The sequence below is a fragment of the Equus caballus genome, chromosome 3 (genome assembly GCF_041296265.1).
Source record: "Equus caballus isolate H_3958 breed thoroughbred chromosome 3, TB-T2T, whole genome shotgun sequence".
Taxonomy (NCBI): Eukaryota; Metazoa; Chordata; class Mammalia; order Perissodactyla; family Equidae; genus Equus; species Equus caballus.
The window spans coordinates 20438337-20458123 of record NC_091686.1 but is presented as its reverse complement, the minus strand read 5'-3'; the positions used below and the strand labels follow the sequence as shown (position 1 = coordinate 20458123).

The 19787-nt window shown below is 41.0% G+C and overlaps 1 protein-coding gene across 1 annotated transcript in view; it reads right to left on the bottom strand.

Moving 5' to 3' along the window:
• Nucleotides 1-19787, bottom strand: part of ZFHX3 (zinc finger homeobox 3) — a 1295343-nt gene that overhangs the window by 796897 nt on the left and 478659 nt on the right. The window contains exon 7 of the mRNA XM_023637235.2: nucleotides 8261-8481. The gene's annotated coding sequence lies outside the window, so the exon portion shown is untranslated. The remainder of the gene's footprint in view (nucleotides 1-8260; nucleotides 8482-19787) is intronic.

Genomic DNA, 19787 nt, shown 5'->3' with positions numbered 1-19787 from the left:
CGATTCCAGCATGTCGAAGGTGACCGAGCAGAAAGGCCACCAGGAACCAGCCTCCCGAAGCGGGGCGAGCAGAGATTACAGTGTGGAGGGGTATCAGGGCACACCGCTGAGCTGGGAAAAGACCGAGCCCAGAAACCACACAGCAGACTCTCGAATTGGAAACAAGACTAAGGTGTGAGTACAGCAGAGAGAGAGAGAGAAAAAAAGTAGAGGCTGCCAGAAAGAAACAATAATTATTTTCAGACCCAAGAGGGCCCTTCTCCTTTAAAGATGGATCAGGTATGTCACCTAGAACCACCTCAGCCGGGTTATTTTTCAATTGCCTTCAAAGTGCTGCCACAGAAGCTCAGGAGAGAGCCTTCCCTTTGGCTGGAAGAAAGAAATAGCAACAAATCTATAGAGGGTCTCTCAGCAGCTGCCACGTGCCAGGGACGTCCCCTGTTGCCCTGGCCTTGGCCACACCCTCTGGGAAATGGCTCAAACAGCGTGAGAAGGGAGAGAAGGGGAGGAGAGAGAAGGCAAGAACCTGCCAAGCGCTTAAAATAATCAAGGTATTGAAAAAGCAATCATTCAGCTTACTCTCTTCACACACGAGGCTCATGTGAAGGTTGAAGAGTGGCCAGGACCAGTCCCAGGAAACCCACGGCTCATCCTGGGCCTCAATTAACATGAGCTTTGTGACCACCAAGTTTGACTTGAACTCAACTAGCCAGTCACGGTTTTAAAACAAGAGGCCTGTGCCTGCGCTGAGGTACCATGGGCTGCTCCTCAGCCACCATGCTATGGCTCATGGTTGCAAGTCCAAGCTGCCTCACTTCCTCCGGGGTCAAAGGCTGCCCTCCTTTTGGCCTTCTCCTCAGTGGGTCATCAGGAAGAGTTTCACTTCAAACCTAGACCCCTGAAATCTGCCCCTTTCCAGCCCCCGCCCAGGTTGCCATCTGAAGTTACCTTTCTTGGGCCTAACCTACCTGTCTGGGCAGGTAGCACAAGCCCTGTTTGACTCTTGACTATGGCGAACATTCCTACCCCTCACCAGCCCCTTGGCGCCCAGCTGGCCAATTTGAACATGAGAATTTGGTGGCCAGTGGGGGACAGCTGGGTGCTGGTGGACAGTGGGCTTCCCTGAAGGACCTGCCCTCCCAGGCACATTCTCCTCGAGGAACAGGAGGAGACCAGGTGAAGGCTTACAGTCAGAGTCAGTGCTCTCCAAACTCTGCGCCATCTCCCTCACGTGTTCTTTTGCCTTTTGTTTTCACCCTAAGAGAGAAGAAGTAATCTTGGCTGCTCAGAAAACACAACATAAAGGACAGCCCAATTTGCAGCTCAGCAATAGGCAATAACTTCCCCCCAAGAGAGCGAGATCAGGGGCCACCGGTGCCACCTCGAGGGGCCTGTGCATGGCGGAGGTGGAGGGTTAGTTGGCTGCTCCGTGGGCTCCGCCGTGGTTCAGAGCCCAAACTTTGCTCCTGTGCAGGGACTGGCCACCAGCCTGGTGATCAGCCTGGTGATCTCCCGGCTCCAGGACCCAGAGGGGAATTAGACACCAGTCACCCCATGCTCTCTTTTGTTTAGGAAAAAAAGAGAGAAAGAGAGAGAGTGAAAAATAAAATCCTCAATCGTTTAGTACAAGTCATTTTACATGCTGGGATAATGAAGTATAAAAATGCCTTCAAAGAACTGATTTCCTACTTTTAACTCACTGCCAGCCAAGCTCTTTGTGAGGCCTCTCTGGAACATGCATTCCCGTCCCACTCAAACAAAAGAGCTGCGAATTCATTAAACTATTTAATTATGCCTTTTTATTTTTCTCCATTAGCAAGTCCTACCAGCACAAAGTAAATAAAGCCACCGTGGTCTTTCCCCAGCAGACACACTGGCTGTTTTTATTCTTTATTCAGTTTACAATATAAAGGGCTATTTTTCCCCCTCCTCCTATTCTTGGCGAGTTTCCTAGTACAAACCCTGCAAATAGAAGCACCCAACTGTACATGCAATGCTTGAAGCTGGCATTCAGCATTGCGAGCACATACCCTAGACAGCTTTCAAAGTACCCGCAGCCAAAGGCAGCCAAACAGCACTTTACAGCCAGGCGCGGAAAAGATATTAGCTTTTTTTTTTTTTTTTTATACTCTAGTAAATTTGCTTTTTACATCTATTTCTTTTCAGAAGGGCTTGTTATTGAGCTCACTGTCCACAAATTCCATTGATCTCAGGCTGTGACTCAATCCATATGCTCAAGCTTTGACACCAGCACAGCAAGCGAGCGATACAAATCCTGTTCAGGCTACAAACTTATTGATTTTATAGATTTCCCCCAAAGTTGTGATAATGATATATCATTGTTAAATTTGGTAGAACAAACTGCTTTCCCAATCTGTCAATGCGAGCATGAAAACCAATTCACAGCCTTGTTTAGAAGGCTTTCCCATCAGAAGAATAAGTGCAGCCAAAGGAAGCAGACCACCGATACCCGGCGGCTGGCACCAGCTTGATGGATGATTCCTTCCTCGCTGCCCTTTTCCGACCTGCAGCACACTGGGCTGCCAGACTGGCTACAATTATCCACAGTGATTCCTCCCCAGGATGCTCTGTATTAATTATTAACAACTGGGAGCATGCTGCTTGGGTGACCCCCATCAGAAGGTTTTAAAAGACAATTTTGGTAATTTTAATATGCTATTCAGATGCAGTTGGATCCATTAGGATCCTGGGATTATTGACTTTAATAGGTCAATTTTTTTTTTCCTGCAGTTTCTCCCTCGCCTCCACCCTTAAGAGTCAAGGCAGCTGCTTCCAGCAGGGGGCAGACATCAGACAACGCTGCCTTTTGAAAAGATATGCCTTCACTTCCGGCCTGGGATGGGTTTGGTGACTCCGTTTGCCTCAACTCTCAGCTCATTTCCTAGAGATGTGGGCTACATTTTGTAGTTCTATCAACCTAGTAGGATTCCATTGGCTTTAAATCTTCTGTATTTGTGACTCTCTTTCTCAAATTATGTCCCCACGTGTCCATTATCCAAGTGCTCTCTAAATCACCCCACCTTCTTACTCACCTTCTGCCTGTGGATTCAAATGCCTGATTGCACGGAGATGTCTGCCTAACTCACTTCAACATGTGTGTTACCTTTTATTCCCAACTTCCTCATCAAATCGAATATGTTTTCAACCATTATTTCCTTCATGATGACTGGTTATTTTTGATACTCTCCAAAGTGTCGTGTCCACTTCCCTTATTTCTAAACCTTTAGTCTCTTTTCCCCTTGTCTCACCATCTGCCTTTTACTCAGGGATTTATATGGATTCCTCACACTCACTAACCCAGTAGTCCTCTTCCCACTAATTTAAACAAAACATTTGGAAACTCTGCCAGTCTCATCTCTTCAGATAAAATCCAAGTGTCTGTTTGTCTGTCTCTCTGTCAGAATCTTTCATTGCCTTCTGATAGTTTGTTCTGTTTCTCTGCTGCCTCCCTCCCCACTGAAATTGCGCCTACCTCTTATTTGAGGATATAGTGTCAACCCCCAATCTACTTGCCTGACTCAAGCTGGATATCACGGCAAATGTGGTTTTGTCAGATCATGGTACTCAGCTCAAATTCCAACTACCTGCATCTCCACAGTTTCATTTCCCCCTCACATACGTGTTCAATTCCAACATGGGTTGAAATCTAGTTTTCTTATAGCCTCATGTTCCAAAGGAAACCGACCTTAATGAATAGTGTCCAAGACCAAATGAGGTCAAGCATGCTGGCACCGTATGGCTGTGGACAGACCCAATTGGCCTTCCCATTCAAGTACACCTGGGCCTAATCCTGCTTATCTTTTTCAATGCTATTTAATAATTTACATCCTTATACAACCTTAATGTTAGCAATAGATTTTCATACAACTTTCTCACAACCTGTGAGACAGCTTAACCCCCATCCCCATTTTATAGAGGAAGACATCAAGGCTGAAATGTACTACGGCTCAAGTTAGTAAGTTGCATAGCTGATCTTTAAATCTAGGTCTTCTGGCTCTAAATCCAGCAGTCTTTCCAACAGAGCATATTTCTTGTAAATCTTAGCTAGTTAAACAACCTGCATAAAACCTTTACATTCCAGGTACTTCACGTCCCTAACCCAACACATCAGTTGAAAAATGATTTTATTGACATCTTTTGTCTATTTTCATCAACTTGTGTTTCATGGCAGTAATTAATTTTTAGGCTCCTCTAGCTAGGAAAAAAAGTAAACATAGCCATGGCCCACAAAAATCATCATTATGGAAATGACTCCCTTTGCCTTCTGCAATTTAGGAGTAGAGTGGAGTGGGCTGGGAGGGAGTCATAATCTTAAAGAAAAAATAGTCCCTGAAGGAACTTGTGACATATTATCTTTTCAAAGATTACTAAGATGAGAGATTTGGAAGGTAAAGAAAATTGTGAAAGAGCACAAACATACAAGGTTGTTTACAGTCATAGTTCCAGTATAGAATTCCCAAAGCCCTTGCAAGAGAGTTTTCAGAAAAGCACCAGAACAATAAGGCCCCAGCAGGAAATCAACAATTAAACAGGCTGACTATTCTCCTTTATCCACCCATTGCAACTTCCCAAGACTCTACTGGGGTAACTCGACTCCAGGCTCTCCCACCTTGGAAGGACAGACGGAAGGATGTACCTTTCCGAGAGAAGAGGCAAACAATTAAAATTTTATGATGAATAAGTTCCCCGCTCCCCAGAGTTCTTACTGTGAACACACACACACACACACGCAGACCAAACCGCCCTCCTATTCATAATTGCACTGGTCCAAGTGTGCGGAGCCTTCACACAGAATGATGGCTTCCCCTGTCTCCTGCATTTGTTCGGCTCCTTTGGGAGGAGCAATTTACAGAAAGCATTATCGATTTTTGCCATAATAGGTACAGAGATGCCTCACCGTCCCTACTCAGCCAGCTCGCTCTCCGCATCACAACTGTCAGGCCAGTTTGTGAAGCCCCGTCATTATTTTTTTTCAAGTAAATCCATCACAAGGTTGGGGTGGGGGGAAGTGAGGGAAGTGATGAAAATAAAATTATTTTCACCTTGCCATACGAAAGAATGTTCATGTCCTCCACTGGAAATGAGTGCAGGCACCATCGGCAGAAAAATAAAAGAACGGAAAGGAAATTTGCAGTATTGCAGAAAGACAACCAGATGAAAGACAAGGAGATCTAGTTGGGACTTATTTGAAATATTTTTAATGCAGTTATACCTGGGCTCCAGCTCACTGTCATTCCTCCTCAGGGAGCTAAGGCACCTGCAGACGTTGTCTTTAGTGTGGAATAAAGGGAAAGAGGACATGTATTTATTGGTTTATTTATCTATCTGCATGTGTGCATCACGGGATGGAATCTACCTTGAAACGCCTTTCTCAATAGACCACCCACCTTTACCAGAGACCATCAGGTCCCGTTCTACTTCATTCCTTTGTGCTAGAGGCTTCCTGATCCCCGCCCCCATCCCTCTCACCCCTCCACTGTTCACCAGAGGCCACCACCATTTGCTTACTGATCAGCATGTGAATGTAAATGCTTCTTACTTCAAATATTTTGTAAAATGAGAAAGAGCCTCTTAGAAATCCCATGGAAAACAAACAGAGGGAAAAACCACACTAAATGTGTTATTGACACTCAAAGAAGCCTTTTGATATTCATGTCCTGCCTTGATTGGTCATTGGTGAGCTCTTCAAGCAGGTCTCTAGGCGTAGCGAGGAGGGTCAGAGCTTATCGGCCCTCATCCCATGGTTCCAGTCTCCCGCCTCCCCCCAGTTCCTACACACAGCCTTGTTTGAGGCTCCGATTTAATCCAAGAATTGGCTCTGGATCTCATTCCCAGTTCCTCAGTTCATTAGCCATGAAAAGTGATAGCTGCTTAAGATTTTTATGAGACATTGTTCCAAAGGCGAACCACAGAAAACTGCACAATTACACAGCACTCTGCATACAGCCCGCCAGCCTCTGGCTCAGACCTAAGTAGCTCAACAGTCATCAAACTGCAGAATGAAAAGTGGCCAGTTTGCTCTCAGTAAAAGGCGAAGATTTGGTGATGTTTTGTTCCAAGTGGTGCTTTCTTGAAAAGACATACTTATTCTGATATAAATTCGATGCCTAACATGTTATCCTTTCTCCACTCCTCCCAGCCCCCAACCTCTCCATCCTCCAACTGTAAGAACCAACCCAACCAACCAAGTCCCTCCCTCCCTCTCACCACTCCTGCTTGGCAGGAACATTTGCAAACAGACAAGTTTAGAGGGAATGAGATCCAGCTGAAATGCGCAGACCCGGAATCCACTTGGACACTGGCCTTCTGTAGCTTACCATGAACTGAAGCGTATTTAAAAACAAAAACCAGCCCTCCTTTATCAGACTATGTGGAAAACATATCGAAATCAGGGTAAGGAATGGGATTAGTTCCACAAAAACTGTACCTCTCATTGCAGCTGCCTGATTCTTTGTCACCCTCGATGCTGCATGCTCAACTATAACATGGCAGTGCACACCCGATTCGAAAATCCTTGTGTGGCAAGAAGGAGAAATAAGAATGCTGGTGATTTTGAACCCACACTTCTTAGCTGTATTTCAATAATCCCACCTGAACATGGGGTCTGAGTGATGCTATTTAAGCTCTAGATACCTATCCCACTCAGAGGAAGATTAGCTATAAAGTGCAGGGAGATATGTTAAACAATTAATTAAGGCTGTTGTGTCTTTTCACACTGGCTCTGTTACACTTCTGCTCAGGTGGTACCCAAGCAGTCACTGGCATTTTGGGAATTTGGCTACATTTAGTTTGGCTTTAGAGAAATATATTTATGTGAGATTCATAGTCATGTCCATGAACATCTAAGTCATCACTAGCCAACTCAGTGTAGGAAAAATTCCAGAAAACTCTGCTCCCAAAATAGTAGCTGACGCTCCTGGCACAGAGATTCTTATAACTACACCAAGAATGATTGGATGATAACCTGCTAGAGTCTTGTATGACACTTCTGCGTTATGGGAATTATAGACATGATCTCATTTAATTCTTACAACAATGGATGTTTGCTGTTTCCTTTACTTCTGTTTTCCCAATGCCTAGAACAGTGCCTGGTACATAGTAGCTGTGTAATAAATATTTATGAAGTTGATGAATAACCCGTAGAATAATGGGTAAGGGCATTAAAATCAGGTTCACAGAGAAGAAATGTAACGGACCCAAAAATATTAGTAAAGAATGACATGTAAAATAAGACAAAAAATATTATTTTCTATCAAATTTTAAACACAATTCAGTTCATGGTCTAGCCACAGAAGGCCAGTGTGTCCAAGGACAAGATGCCTGCATGGTTAGGTTCTGGCAAGGGCCCTCTGCCTGTCTATAAACTGCCTACTTCTTATTGTATCCTCACATGGCAGGGAACAGAGAAGGGAAGCAAGCTCACTCATGACTCTTAAGAGGGCATTAATCCCATTCACGAGGGCTCCACCCTCACGACATCATTTAATCCTAATTACCTCCTAAAGGCCCCACCTCCTAATACCATCATATCTGGCAGGTAAGGTTTCAGTCCATAACATATAGCTTGTGGTTGTTGCTATTTACTGAATACCTAGAAGGTGCCAGAAAACAAGTATCTATAAGCATCTTTAATCCTCCTAATAATCCTAGAAAGTTATTTTTATTTCCATTGTATAAATGGTCAAACAAGCATAAAAGGATTAAATAATTTAAATCAACAAATATGTATTGAGTACCCAGTATGTGCCAGGCCCTGGGCTAAGGTCTACAGTGTCACATCTTAGTTCCTTCCTCTGTACGACAGTACTCTCTGCCACAAAGCGTGCTCTATTTTATGCCTCCTCACGTCTTATTCAAGGGCTGGTTTCATAACCTATTATTCAATTTTAATTTATTTATTAATTAATTGTAATTCTTAAATTGTAATTCTGGAGCAATATTAACTAAAAAGAATGACAGGAAATCAGGTTTGAGTTAAGGATAAATACAAGATACACAGTCCCTTTTGTACAACAGTGTTAAACTGAAGACACATCATCTTTCTTTTTATTGCCCTCCATGTTTTTCTAGCTACTAGCTACACAAACAAACTGAGAAAGAGACGTGAATTATAAAAGAGGGCAATTTTACCATGAATTTACAGAAAATAGTCAATGATAAAAAAAAAACAACTCTAGAAATCATAAAGACAATGGGTTAATCTAATATCAAGGTTGCTTGCATAGGTGTATCTGGGTACCTTGGCACAGAGCAGGTGTCCCCAAAGCAGAAATAGTTACAGGTAATCTTGTGTTTTCTTCCAGAAAATAGTTCTCTTTCAAGCCAAACCTGGGCAAGGTGTTCCCATTGTTCCTTCTAGGGCTTTATTTCTTCAGTGGTCCTGAAGATGAATGCTAGGAGATGTTCTTTGGTTCTCCTGCTGCAGACCCAGTCTCTATGAGAATATCTTGATTCTGAAAACTGTGCATGACCAAGGGAAATTATTGTTAGCTGGTGTGAATAATGTCACTAGTAAATTAACCAGTTTTGATGGTTCATTCATTCATTCACTCTCTCAGTAGCTATTAGGCACTTCCCATACATTTAGGGCTCAAGTAGGTACTGAGCCTCTAGCTGTTAACAAAAGAACAAGGTCCATGCCCTCATAGAACTTACATGCTAATTTAGCAACAGACGATAAACAAGTATTCACATTGCTCAGAAATAACGATTCAAAGACACCTAGGAGGATGATGTCATAGTCAACTGGTTGACAGTGCCTTGGAGTATTGCTCAGTTGGACTTATGAAAAATGTAGAGTGAATTAAGCAGATTCCAACCATCAGAATTCAATTTCGAGCCAAATGGGACACCAACACTATTTTCCCCCGATTAACCTTGACTTTCTAAACCAAGAAATCCTCTCACACTTGGTTATGATTCTTAGGCAGCAAAATTAAACTTCTTCCAAATGCAGAACTTCTTTTCTTTCATCTCTCATTCAGAGAAGATAGTTCAAAGTACAGTAGGCAGTGTACTTCATGAAATACAACTGCATGAAAATTAAATATGCCCAAATCTTAAGAAAAACTTATTTTTTTCTAAGGAAGAACTAAACTGTAAAGCTGAGCCATATGGTAAGAAGATTCTGAACGGGGATATAAACCATGACACATTTAATGAAATTGCCTCCAATAACCTGGGTAAGAAGGGCTCACAAGGAAGATTTACAACATTTCTGTGCAAACTGGATCTAACACAAAGAGATTCTAAATCTCTCTGGAAAGGGTACATTTTATAATTTTTAGAAATCCATTTAAATAATATGGGAAGATGCAACCAGATATTAAAAGAGCTAGGCATTTCCCATGTCTTCTCAAGAAGAATGGTTGAATCATATGGTCCTTGCATTTCCAACTTGTCTCAGTATTGAACTCATCAATACTCACATGGCTTCCTGACACACGTGTGGTCTTAAAGCTAAATGCTGAGGCCAGATGACATGGTGCAAATGTTCTCTCTTCCATTGATGGGACCAGCACTAGTCATCTGTTTTACCAGAGTGGCTCAATATTGCTTCAGACTGATAATCTAATAACACACACTATAAAAAACAGCTCCAACTGGCCCCAGAACTTATCTTTCACTATTAATTCCCCAAATAGTTCACAAATGGTCAAGGTTGGGAATATAGATGAACTAAACTTGTGTTTATATATAAGGATTTTACTAGAGACCTAGGAAAGTATAAAAAAAAAGAATAAGCAAAATAAGATATTTAGAAGGTGGACTCTACAGCTACAATGATATTCACTTTACTGCTCTTTGGAAAATTCTAAATGAGAAATAATATGAATATATAACCACAAACATTAAACCGTGCCACAAAATATGTTATTCAGCCATCAAAAGGTGTTGTTGAAGGTCACTGAGTAAAGAAAAATGTTCACAATATATTGTTGAAGTAAAAACACAGAAACAGCAAACAGTAGGATCCCAAACAAATATACAATTAGAAAAAGATGAGAAGGGTATACACCAAAATGTGGCATCTCATAGAAGTAGAACTGGGGTCATCTTTGTTTTCTTCTTTTTGCTTGCATTATTTTTGTAATTTAAAAAAATACATATTTCTTCCATATGTGACTTAAATAATTATAGATTCAGTTATTAAGTCAATGAGCCATAACCCATGAAACAACTTTTTCAAATGTAGGATCAACTGACTGAATTAAATGATTTTTAAGGTTCTTCCAACTCTAATGAGCTGTGCTTCTAAGGGTCAGAAGCCATAGACAGCAAGAAGGGCAAGGAAGAAAGCAAGCTACACCAGTACTGATAGGTGGGACAGCTTTGGCAATGGTCTGTAGATCATCATTGGTCTGTGATGAAGTGTTCACTAGAAAATTAAAAGCAAATGAATAATTTGAAGATTTTTCCATAAAAATAAAGTGATTCATCTCAAAGGCTGCCTTTAAGTTTGAGATGGTCTCCTTCATACTCCTTTTTGGGAAGTGGGGGGTGGAAGATGGGATTATTTAAATATACTTTCTTTTATGAAACTTATTGGTGAGAGTAAATAATAACCGTGTCTGTGTAATATCCTTACATAACAAAATAAAAGGCTGACAACTCCTGTGTCAGTTTCAAAAGTTTAAAACTAATTTTACTAATCCTGGTAAATTCAAATTTGAGGACTACTCACCTATAAATGGTGCACTTCTATTTACACACATTTTGCTAGAACAAGATTTGCAAATCTGTGGTCCTCAGGCAGAATATACCCCATAGAGGAATTTTGCTTGTAAACAACTGGGAAATTTCTCATAAATATCCTTTTACTGGGCTTACATCCCCATGGAGCAACAAGGTGCTGTATTTGAGGACCCACTGTTCCTTTGATGGGGCTTGAGTTCTCTAGTTTGCCACAGTGGGCTGTCTGGCTGACTTTGGTCAATTTTGCTGACTGCCTGGTCCTTGTGGGCATTTGAGTCTGCCACCCTTTTAGGAAACACACTAATGGCCTGTTCTCAGGAGAGAACTTTAGGGGATTATGGAAGCCAAGTTCAGTTTGGAGAGAAACTAGCCCCAATTCCTTTGATTAGCAACTTCCAGAATTTTGGTTCAAGAGCTTGACATCACTGATCAAAGTTCTAGCAGTAGCCTTTCAGCTGTAGCCAGTAGCCAGGGCTGGAAAGCAAATCGAATACAAAGAACACCCCTCAACCACTCCTTGTATCCGTCCCTCCACCCCCACCCCCGCTTGGGGGATGCCTCATTTAAATATTTTCTTGCCTTGGCTTTCTCCTTCAGAATCACTTATACCATAAAAATAAACCAAGAAAACACCGAGAATTTTAAACACCTCAGTCTGTAATGGGATTAGAGCATCTGTAAAGTGTAAAAAATGATTTCATTGTTTCCTATAAACTGCCTCCTTCCTCACCAGAAAGGGCCTCAGTCAAGATGTAGAAAGTAACTTTTTAAACAGCGTGTATTAAATCTGACAAACATCTGGTCAATCAAATTTACAGCAATACGTACGGTCTAATAAAGGTTTATTTCTTCTTGAAGAACAAATTTAAAGATTTTTTAAAAATCTTTTATATATAAAAAGAAAACTAGACCTGAGTTTCTGGGCCCAGCCTGATTTCAAATGCTCCATGTTTTGCCAAACCCTGGACACAAAGGGTTCTGTCTCCTCCAGGCAACAGCAAGCAGACGGGTTCTCAGATCTGCAGGCCAGTCGCTTGCCTGTGCCACGTGGCCAAAGGGAAAGCCCTCAGGATGGCCCAGAAGGTGCTGGGTTTGGAGCTGACTACTCCTCAGTGGGACAGAGGCCAAGGTGGCAATAAAGACCCCCAGGGAGGCAAGGGTCTTCCTCTCATCAGCATTGTTTCTCATTGTTGCTGTCTCTTTGTGCATGTTTGGGTTGGGGCTGGGAGTAAGGCCTCAGGGAATGGGGGGGAGTATAGACTGCTTAGGGTCAGGGGTAGGAGAAGGGAATGGAGAAGATTTGGAGCTCCCTAAGTTTCTGCCTTTACTCCCCACTCTAATCCTCTCAAAGCAGCAGCAATTAGGAACAAGGTTAAGGACATGATTTAAGATCCTTGGAAGCAGGGAGGGGCAGTGGTGCTGAGAATGAAACCGGAGCTCCCCCTTTAAACCATGAGTGATTCACCTTATGGAATAGGACATCCACGCAGACACAGTACTTCCATGCACCTGACACGTCTTTGCACTGTATGCTCACCAACAGCTCTATAGTAACCCCATTAGCCATAGCATAATGGGGGTGATATTTTGAAAATATTAAACCATTTAATTATTTCCCTTAAGTGGATTCCTCTCACTATCCATTAAATAAATGGGTTTCACTGTTTCAAGGGAAGGGTAGACAGGTAAAAGCTTCTCTTGATGGAGCTAAGCCTGAGACACCCAAATCAATTAGCCATGGAGCAGAGTAACATGTGGGATATGATAAACAGAAAGCGAAACAGATTAGATTCAAGTCTCCTTGAGGATCAAAACTCCAGAGAAAGACTGGGAGCAAGGGGTGATAGGAATCCTCACACAATATGATGTTTCTTCCAATATGGTGAAGCTCTTTGTTTCCAAGGGTAAGTGTCAGGTAGATGGCAAGTCTCCTAAAGTAGTTCTTACTTTAAGCATGGCACCAAGAGAACGTTTAATTGCCAAAGGATTGTTTGGAAATGATTGAAAGAGGTGTTTAGAAGGAGGTTTTCAACCTCAGCAATATTTTGGGCTGGACAGTTCTTTGTTGCAGTCGTTGTTCTATGCATTGTAAGTTGTTTAACAGCATCCTTGGCCTCTACCCACTAGATGCCAGTAGCTACCACCTGCCAACCATTTTGGGACAACCAAAAACATCTACAGACATTGTCAATGTCCCCTAAGAAGGAGGGAAAATCACTCCCTGTTGGGAACCAGTGGTCTAGAGACAGCAACCTAGTTCTCAGAGCCTGTGTCAGAATATAGGCAATCGAGGGGGACCAGATGCCTCCAAAGGTGTGGATGTGGAACTGGTGGTCTGTAGACCAGAAGACATCACACATGGAGGGGATCATAGGCAATGGCCAGGTCAACACAGAACCCGGAAAGACCAGCTAGATCCAATTGAACGTAAGTGGGAACCAGCAGTGAATGTCAGGGGCTTCCCCAAAGCACCCATGCCATAGAAGAGACCCAAGGATAGCCTGTGTACTGAGGACCTTTTCCTGTTGGCTGCCATTGAGAAGACATATTCTTCCCCTGAACCCAGAGGCTACTGGGACAAGAATTCTGGTGGGATTAAATAGCTTAAAAGGAGAGAAACCTCCCATGAAAAGGTGTTTAAATCTTACATTAACTCAATATTTATCCTAAACAGAATGAATCTAACCTAGAGAGTGTTGTCAAGACTTGTAGCAGCTCAAGAATAAGATGAAACCAGTTATAATCAAAGTTGTAGCAAGTGTCCAGGACCCTTTGTACTTTATTCCAAATTTTCTTCTGCTCCTGTTCAGCTTCTAGGTTTCTGCCCCTGACTCTGGTTAGCGGTTCTCCTCTTGATCTTCAACCTTGGAATCTGCTTTCCTGTCTCTTCCAGCCTCGGTTTCCACTGTTTATGAAAGAGTCTTGGCTTTTCCTAATGTGGGGAATCCCCAAGACACAACTCCTTGACTGGTGTTCCAGGTGAACCATCCCCTCGGTGGTAGAGGAGGAATCCCATTGCTGTAGACTTTTCTGGATTCATAGGAGAAAAGCTAACAAGTAAATCTTCTAGATTTGCACTGTCTAATATTAGTCACTAGCCGCATATGGCTATTCAAATTTAAATTAATTAAAATTAGATAAGTTAGAAATTATAGCTCCTCAGTCACTGTTATGGACTGAATTGTGTGTCCCTCCCTGCCAAAATTCATATGTTGAAGTCCCATTCCCCAACATATTAGAAAGTGACTATCTTTGCAGATAAGGTCTTTAAAGAGTAATTAGATTAAAATGAGGTCTTTAGGGTAGGCCTTAACCCAATCTAAGTGATATCCTTATAGGAAGAGGAAATTTAGACACACAGAGATGCACCAGGAATGCATGCACATGGAAGAAAGACCATATGAAGACACACAGCAAAAAGGCAGCTATTTGCAAGCCAAGGAGAGAGGCTTCTGAATGAAATCAACCCTGCCAACACCTGACCTCAGACTTCTAGCCTTCGGAACTGTGAGGAAATACATTTCTGTTGTTTAAGCTGCCCAGTCTCTGCTACTTTGTTATGGCCGCTGTAGCAAACTAATACAGTCAGACTAGCCACATCTCAATAGCTATACATAACTAGCTACAAGTTCTACAAGACAGCACTCTTTGAGAGCTGATGGTAGCTGAAATAAAGAGAAAACATAACTTGTCGTGGCCCACAACTCACTCTCGTACATGCTAACCCTTGTGATTTATTGGCAGCCAGATTGTTCAATTAATGAGTCTCTTCTCTTTGCCTTTTACATTCAGTTAGAGCTCAAATAGCCAAGCAGAGGGCTTGAGAATCTGTAGCTCCTTCCTCCTTGTGCCAGTTTTCCCTCTGTGTCTAAAATGAGCCCTGCACCTGTGCCTGAGAGTCGCAGTGGTAATACCCATCCTCTCACACACATACATACTTCATCTTAACACTAAGAAGAACTAATAATCACCCCTTCTAAATCATGTAAACCATGTGTACCAGAAGTTACTGGTGCCTTCTCCATATCCCTCAGGCCATTCCAGAGGTAACCAGCAGAAAGTTCCCATACACGTTGCCTTCTTGTTCTCTTTAGCCAAGGCAGTGTGCTCAACAAGGGCAAAAGAGGGGCCTGAAGTGCTAAGAAATTAATGCCCAGGAATGACCCTCAACCAATAAGGGATAAAAGCTACAGAAAAATAGCTTTCTTGTCCCTCAATAGTCCCATTCTGAAAGATGGTCTACATAGCATCTGATAGGACCCCCAACAGGAAGAAGCTCCACTTGTCCACACAACTAACCTACTTAATTACATCCCTCAAGGGCTGCCTTCTCTTCCTCCTCTCCCCTCCAGCACACCTGGGACCATTCCCCAGACAAACCACTTGCATCAAATCCTTGACCTTAGGTTTGTTTGTGGGGGGAACACTAAGTAAGACACCATAATAGACTTGGCAGCCTTTCTCACAATCTTGACACACACAAAGGATAGAAACTGAACTTTACACATCAATTTTTAATGTTTTCTGACATCTTTAGACCTGAAGACCTGAGAGGGGTCTCCTTTACCATAAACGCTGTTGGGTACCTCTTCTCAAGAGAGAAGTAATCTAGAATTGCTTCCATGGTATAGTCTATAGGCTGCCTTGACCAAGTGTCTCACCTGGCCCCTTTCAAGATAACCTGAGAAACATAAATAGTGTAATTTCTAGAGAGAAACTGGACAGGTCAGTCTTAATGCACAGAAGACTGATTCTTCTGCTTGATTGATATAGAAGACTGCCATGGAACAAATTGCTATTTGTCTGACTCTACAACAAAAATGTTGAAAAACTTGATGATCACTTAAACGATCCTTATTCGGTGATAAATGCAGAGGAGAGAATGCTCAGCATGGAAATGAGAATAAGATGTAACTTTGTCTGCACTATAGCAAACAGTTCCCTTCATGATTTTATTACTGCTCAAATTCCATTATGACAAAAATTACTCCATCATTAATCCTTGTATAATACTCTCGTTTACAAAAAGAAATTGTGAATCTCAGCGGACAGTTTATTTATATTACATAAATATCCAGTGCATTATACATAAGGAAGCCAACAGTTCCTTTTAAGAGATTTGACTCTTGGAATCTGAGGAGAGTACACAAGTACCCAGAGTCTTGGCAAGTCTCCAAATTCCATATGGTGCCCGCCTATCCCTGAGAGTGGGCATCAGGTTCCCAACTGCACTCTCCCCAAGAGGCCCACTCCATGCACAACTCAAAGAAACTTAAGCCTCTTTCATGCAAATAATGAGGCTCTTTATTGGACCAACAAGATGGAAAGACATCAAAACCTTGACATTTCCAGCCATTTTTTTTTAATTCTTCTCCCTAAAGCCCCCCAGTACGTAGTTGTATATTCTAGTTGTGAGTGCCTCTGGTTGTGCTATGTGGGACGCCACCTCAGCATGGCCTGATGAGCGGTGTAATGTCCGCACCCAGGATCCAAACCGGCGAAACCCTGGGCGGCCGAAGTGAAGCCGAGAGCATGAACTTAACCACTGGGCCACGGAGCCGGCCCCCAACCAGCCATTTTTTTTTAAACACAGAAACCAAGCATCAGTTAATATGTAGCTCAGGGACAGCCTCCATGGCCACCATCTTTGCTCCATGAGAGCAAAATAGGCTAAGGAATTCCAAGAAACAAGACACAGAGCTTTAGGCTCTACACAAGAGTCACACAAGGCCCCAGACTCTTTCCATAGGTGTCGCTGTGGTCCTGTCCAGGGCTTGGTGGAACATTCCACATCTTTCAGAGGAAAGGCAGCTAGGGAAGGAAGAAGAGTGAATACTTGAAAATTAATGATGTCAGTCTGTCTTCATATATCAAGTTAATTTGAAAGGGCTTTAATTTTCTTAAAGGATAAAAAAAGGTTTCTTTGCTAGATTAAACTTGCGATTGTCATTCATATATTGTTTATAAGGTAGTCATCTCTTTGCTCTGTATTTTTTTGTTTTTGATTTTGTATACTAGTTAGCAGTGAAGACTTGTCTGCGTGTATCAGAAGGAATAAAGAGAGAAACGTCCTTAACTGTCAGTTTTAATAAGAGGAGTCAACATGCCTCTATTCAGGTTAAATATTGTCCTGTCACATTTCAATAGAGTCAACAGATTTTTTTAAAAGAAAAGTCAAAAGCACTGTGTATGCAAAAAACCCTTCCTGTCATAGAATGTCAAAGCCCTTCTTTATCTAGGGGAGGGGCGTGGAGGTAGGACAGAAAAATCTTTTGTAAAATGTGAAAAATTACCACTCATAATTGGCGCTGACATAAAAAGGGTTTTTTTTTGTTAGAAAAACAAAGAAAATCTCTAATTTAATAATCACCTGCAAAGTGTTATTGTCATGGGAACAAAAAACACACAAAGTCATCTTTTTAAAGTAACTATAGTGTTTTTAAGCAATCATTGCACTGTACAAGCAGCTCATACACAGAAACCAACGGTGTTCAGAGAGAAAAGCTACTACAAACTCTTCAAGGAAAGTTTCTGAAGTGACGAGTGACAGGCTACAATAAGAAAATGCAAATGGGGCATTATGTTCAAAATAAAGCCAAACAAGATTTTTTTTAACCCAAAACATATTCCTGTAAGCAGGAATCATTTAGATTTAAGTTGCAAGAGAAGAGCCATCTTCATTGGAGGACTAAAGGGTTAAAGACACACATTTTTGGAATGATGCACTATAGAGAACTAGGCATATGCCGAATGGATAATAATTTATAAAATAGATTAGCAGAATAAAGTCATTTTTCTGTTTCAAGTGTCTGCTGATTTGTTAAAAGATGTGAACCCTAGTAAGAGTTTCCAGAATTTGATATGTTGTTATTTGCAGCAAACACTATAATTTTAGAAATTATTCTAATTCTGATTGAAACTATTTCCATTTAAGAACCATTTCTACCAATTAGGTCAGTGTAAAGCATATGAACAGCTTTCTAGACTAAGTAATATGCAGAATAATCTCAAATTTGATCACATCAAACCAAATGGGATCAACTCTCCTAAGAACGGCAAGGAAGCCCGATGCAGAATTTCCACCTTTACTCATTACTCATTAACACCCAGGCTTTGTTATTGAGAAAAGAAGGCTGCAAAGAATGCTACCTTCTGAAGGTTTAACCAAGGCCTAATGGTTCCTTGGGATGATCAGCTTGCCAACAAAGAGAACTCAGAGTTGAGAAAAATCTACTTCAAGTTCTTTAAATTAGCAATGAAATAAACATACAAACAAATTTTTAAAAATGTTGCCTTTGAGTAGGGTAACTACATGTCCTGATTGGCCAAGGACAATCCCAGGTTACTCCCGTCGTCCTGGTGTCTCACTTGTTTTAGCGTTTGTCTTGGATTTTTCTCTTATTAATGAACTATTACTAGTCACAGTTGCATTAAAAAAGTAACCCAGGATGGAGCTAGGAGACCTGCACTTTGTACTTCCAGCTTCTGCCATGGTATTGCTCACTTGTGGAGGAGATGCACGTGTAGTAACAGAATTCTCACGTTAGCACATGGTTAAATCCAAAAGATGACTACTGTTACCCCATATCTCTTTCCTAGACCCTTTCCAGGGGCAATGTGTACCTCTCTTTCAAGGACAGCTTGCAGGGTACTTGCTGATAAAATAAGCATATAGGGAGATCTAACTCTTCTGGTTTATAGTGGTGGTGAGAGAACTATTTGTCACTAGTACTTCTGCTGGCTTCTTGTTTGCCATGGTCCGTGCCTATAAGATGCACAAAGGTGGTAAGGTCAGCAGGAAAAGTAGAAAACTATAGCAGTCCTGTAGCGGATCATAGAGAGAGTAATGTGTGTGCTCTTACTATTGGGTTTTGTCCTTTACTGTATGGTGAGAACCTACAACTATTTATTGATTTTAATATTCAATAATGCTCTCTTATTTTGCAATAAACTCCTTAGCCAGCAATGAGCTCAAAACCACAAAAACATATGTTTAAAAAAATTTTAATTCTGAATTTCTGCTTCTTAAAAAAGTCAATGAGCATTTATAACTTGCACAAAATTTGTGTGGATGTTTACCATCCACCATGGAGGGATCCCAGTGATATCACTGACCACGGGAAAAGCAAAAAACATAATCTGCTGAAGAAATACTGTGTTCCACTTAAAAAGTTAGTAGTTATTCTAAGAAGGCTGTACCAGAAAATGATGACTTAACATGAAAAGTTGCAGAAGATTCGATTGAATGACACTCTATCAACCATGACTTTTCATTTAGATCAAATGAATCTTTTTCTTAGTTAATTTCATTCACTTTAGATTTCAGTTGAAATAGACGTAAATTTTACTTTTTTATATACTCAAAGTTAAATTAATTCAGGTACAAAGATTTTACAACGAAGCTGATATAAAATTTTTTAAAAAGAATTTCCCATGATTGCATGATTTTTCTTTCTTTGCTGCTTATCATTAAAATTTTTCATCAGTTGGGTTTTAAACTTGAAACTTTGAAGAACTACTTTATAAATTAACCTAAGTGTTTTACAATGATTTTAATTTTGTAAATAAATGAGGACTCAATTTTGTCTGCGTTTTGTTAAAAATCAGTTAGAAAGCTTTAGTCAAGGGTTCAATAAATGCAAACCAAAACACTACAGCCTGCAGAATTCAGTGAATGGCAATTATTGGAAACAAAATTTGTATATAAGAATACACTGAAATTTATCCCCAAAAAGGCAAGAAGGAAATTTAAACATATTAAATGATGAGAGCACAAATGATGTACAAGATTTTATTTTGAAATTCTATAAATAAGCTTTAGAATATCTCAAATTACACAAAGAATCTCTTGACAGATCTCTTTTTTAAAAATTTTACAAATTCATATTTTTACTGGGATAAACTGAAACTGAAAAAGGCTATGATTTGAAGCATCTTAATTTGGCAAAACATTCAAAAGAATTAGAAAGAGATAGATAATTTGATGTCACAAATTTTTTTATCACAAAAAGTTTCCCTGAATTAAAGCAATAAGATAGTACCTGTGAAAATACTGTGGCTGAAATATTTAC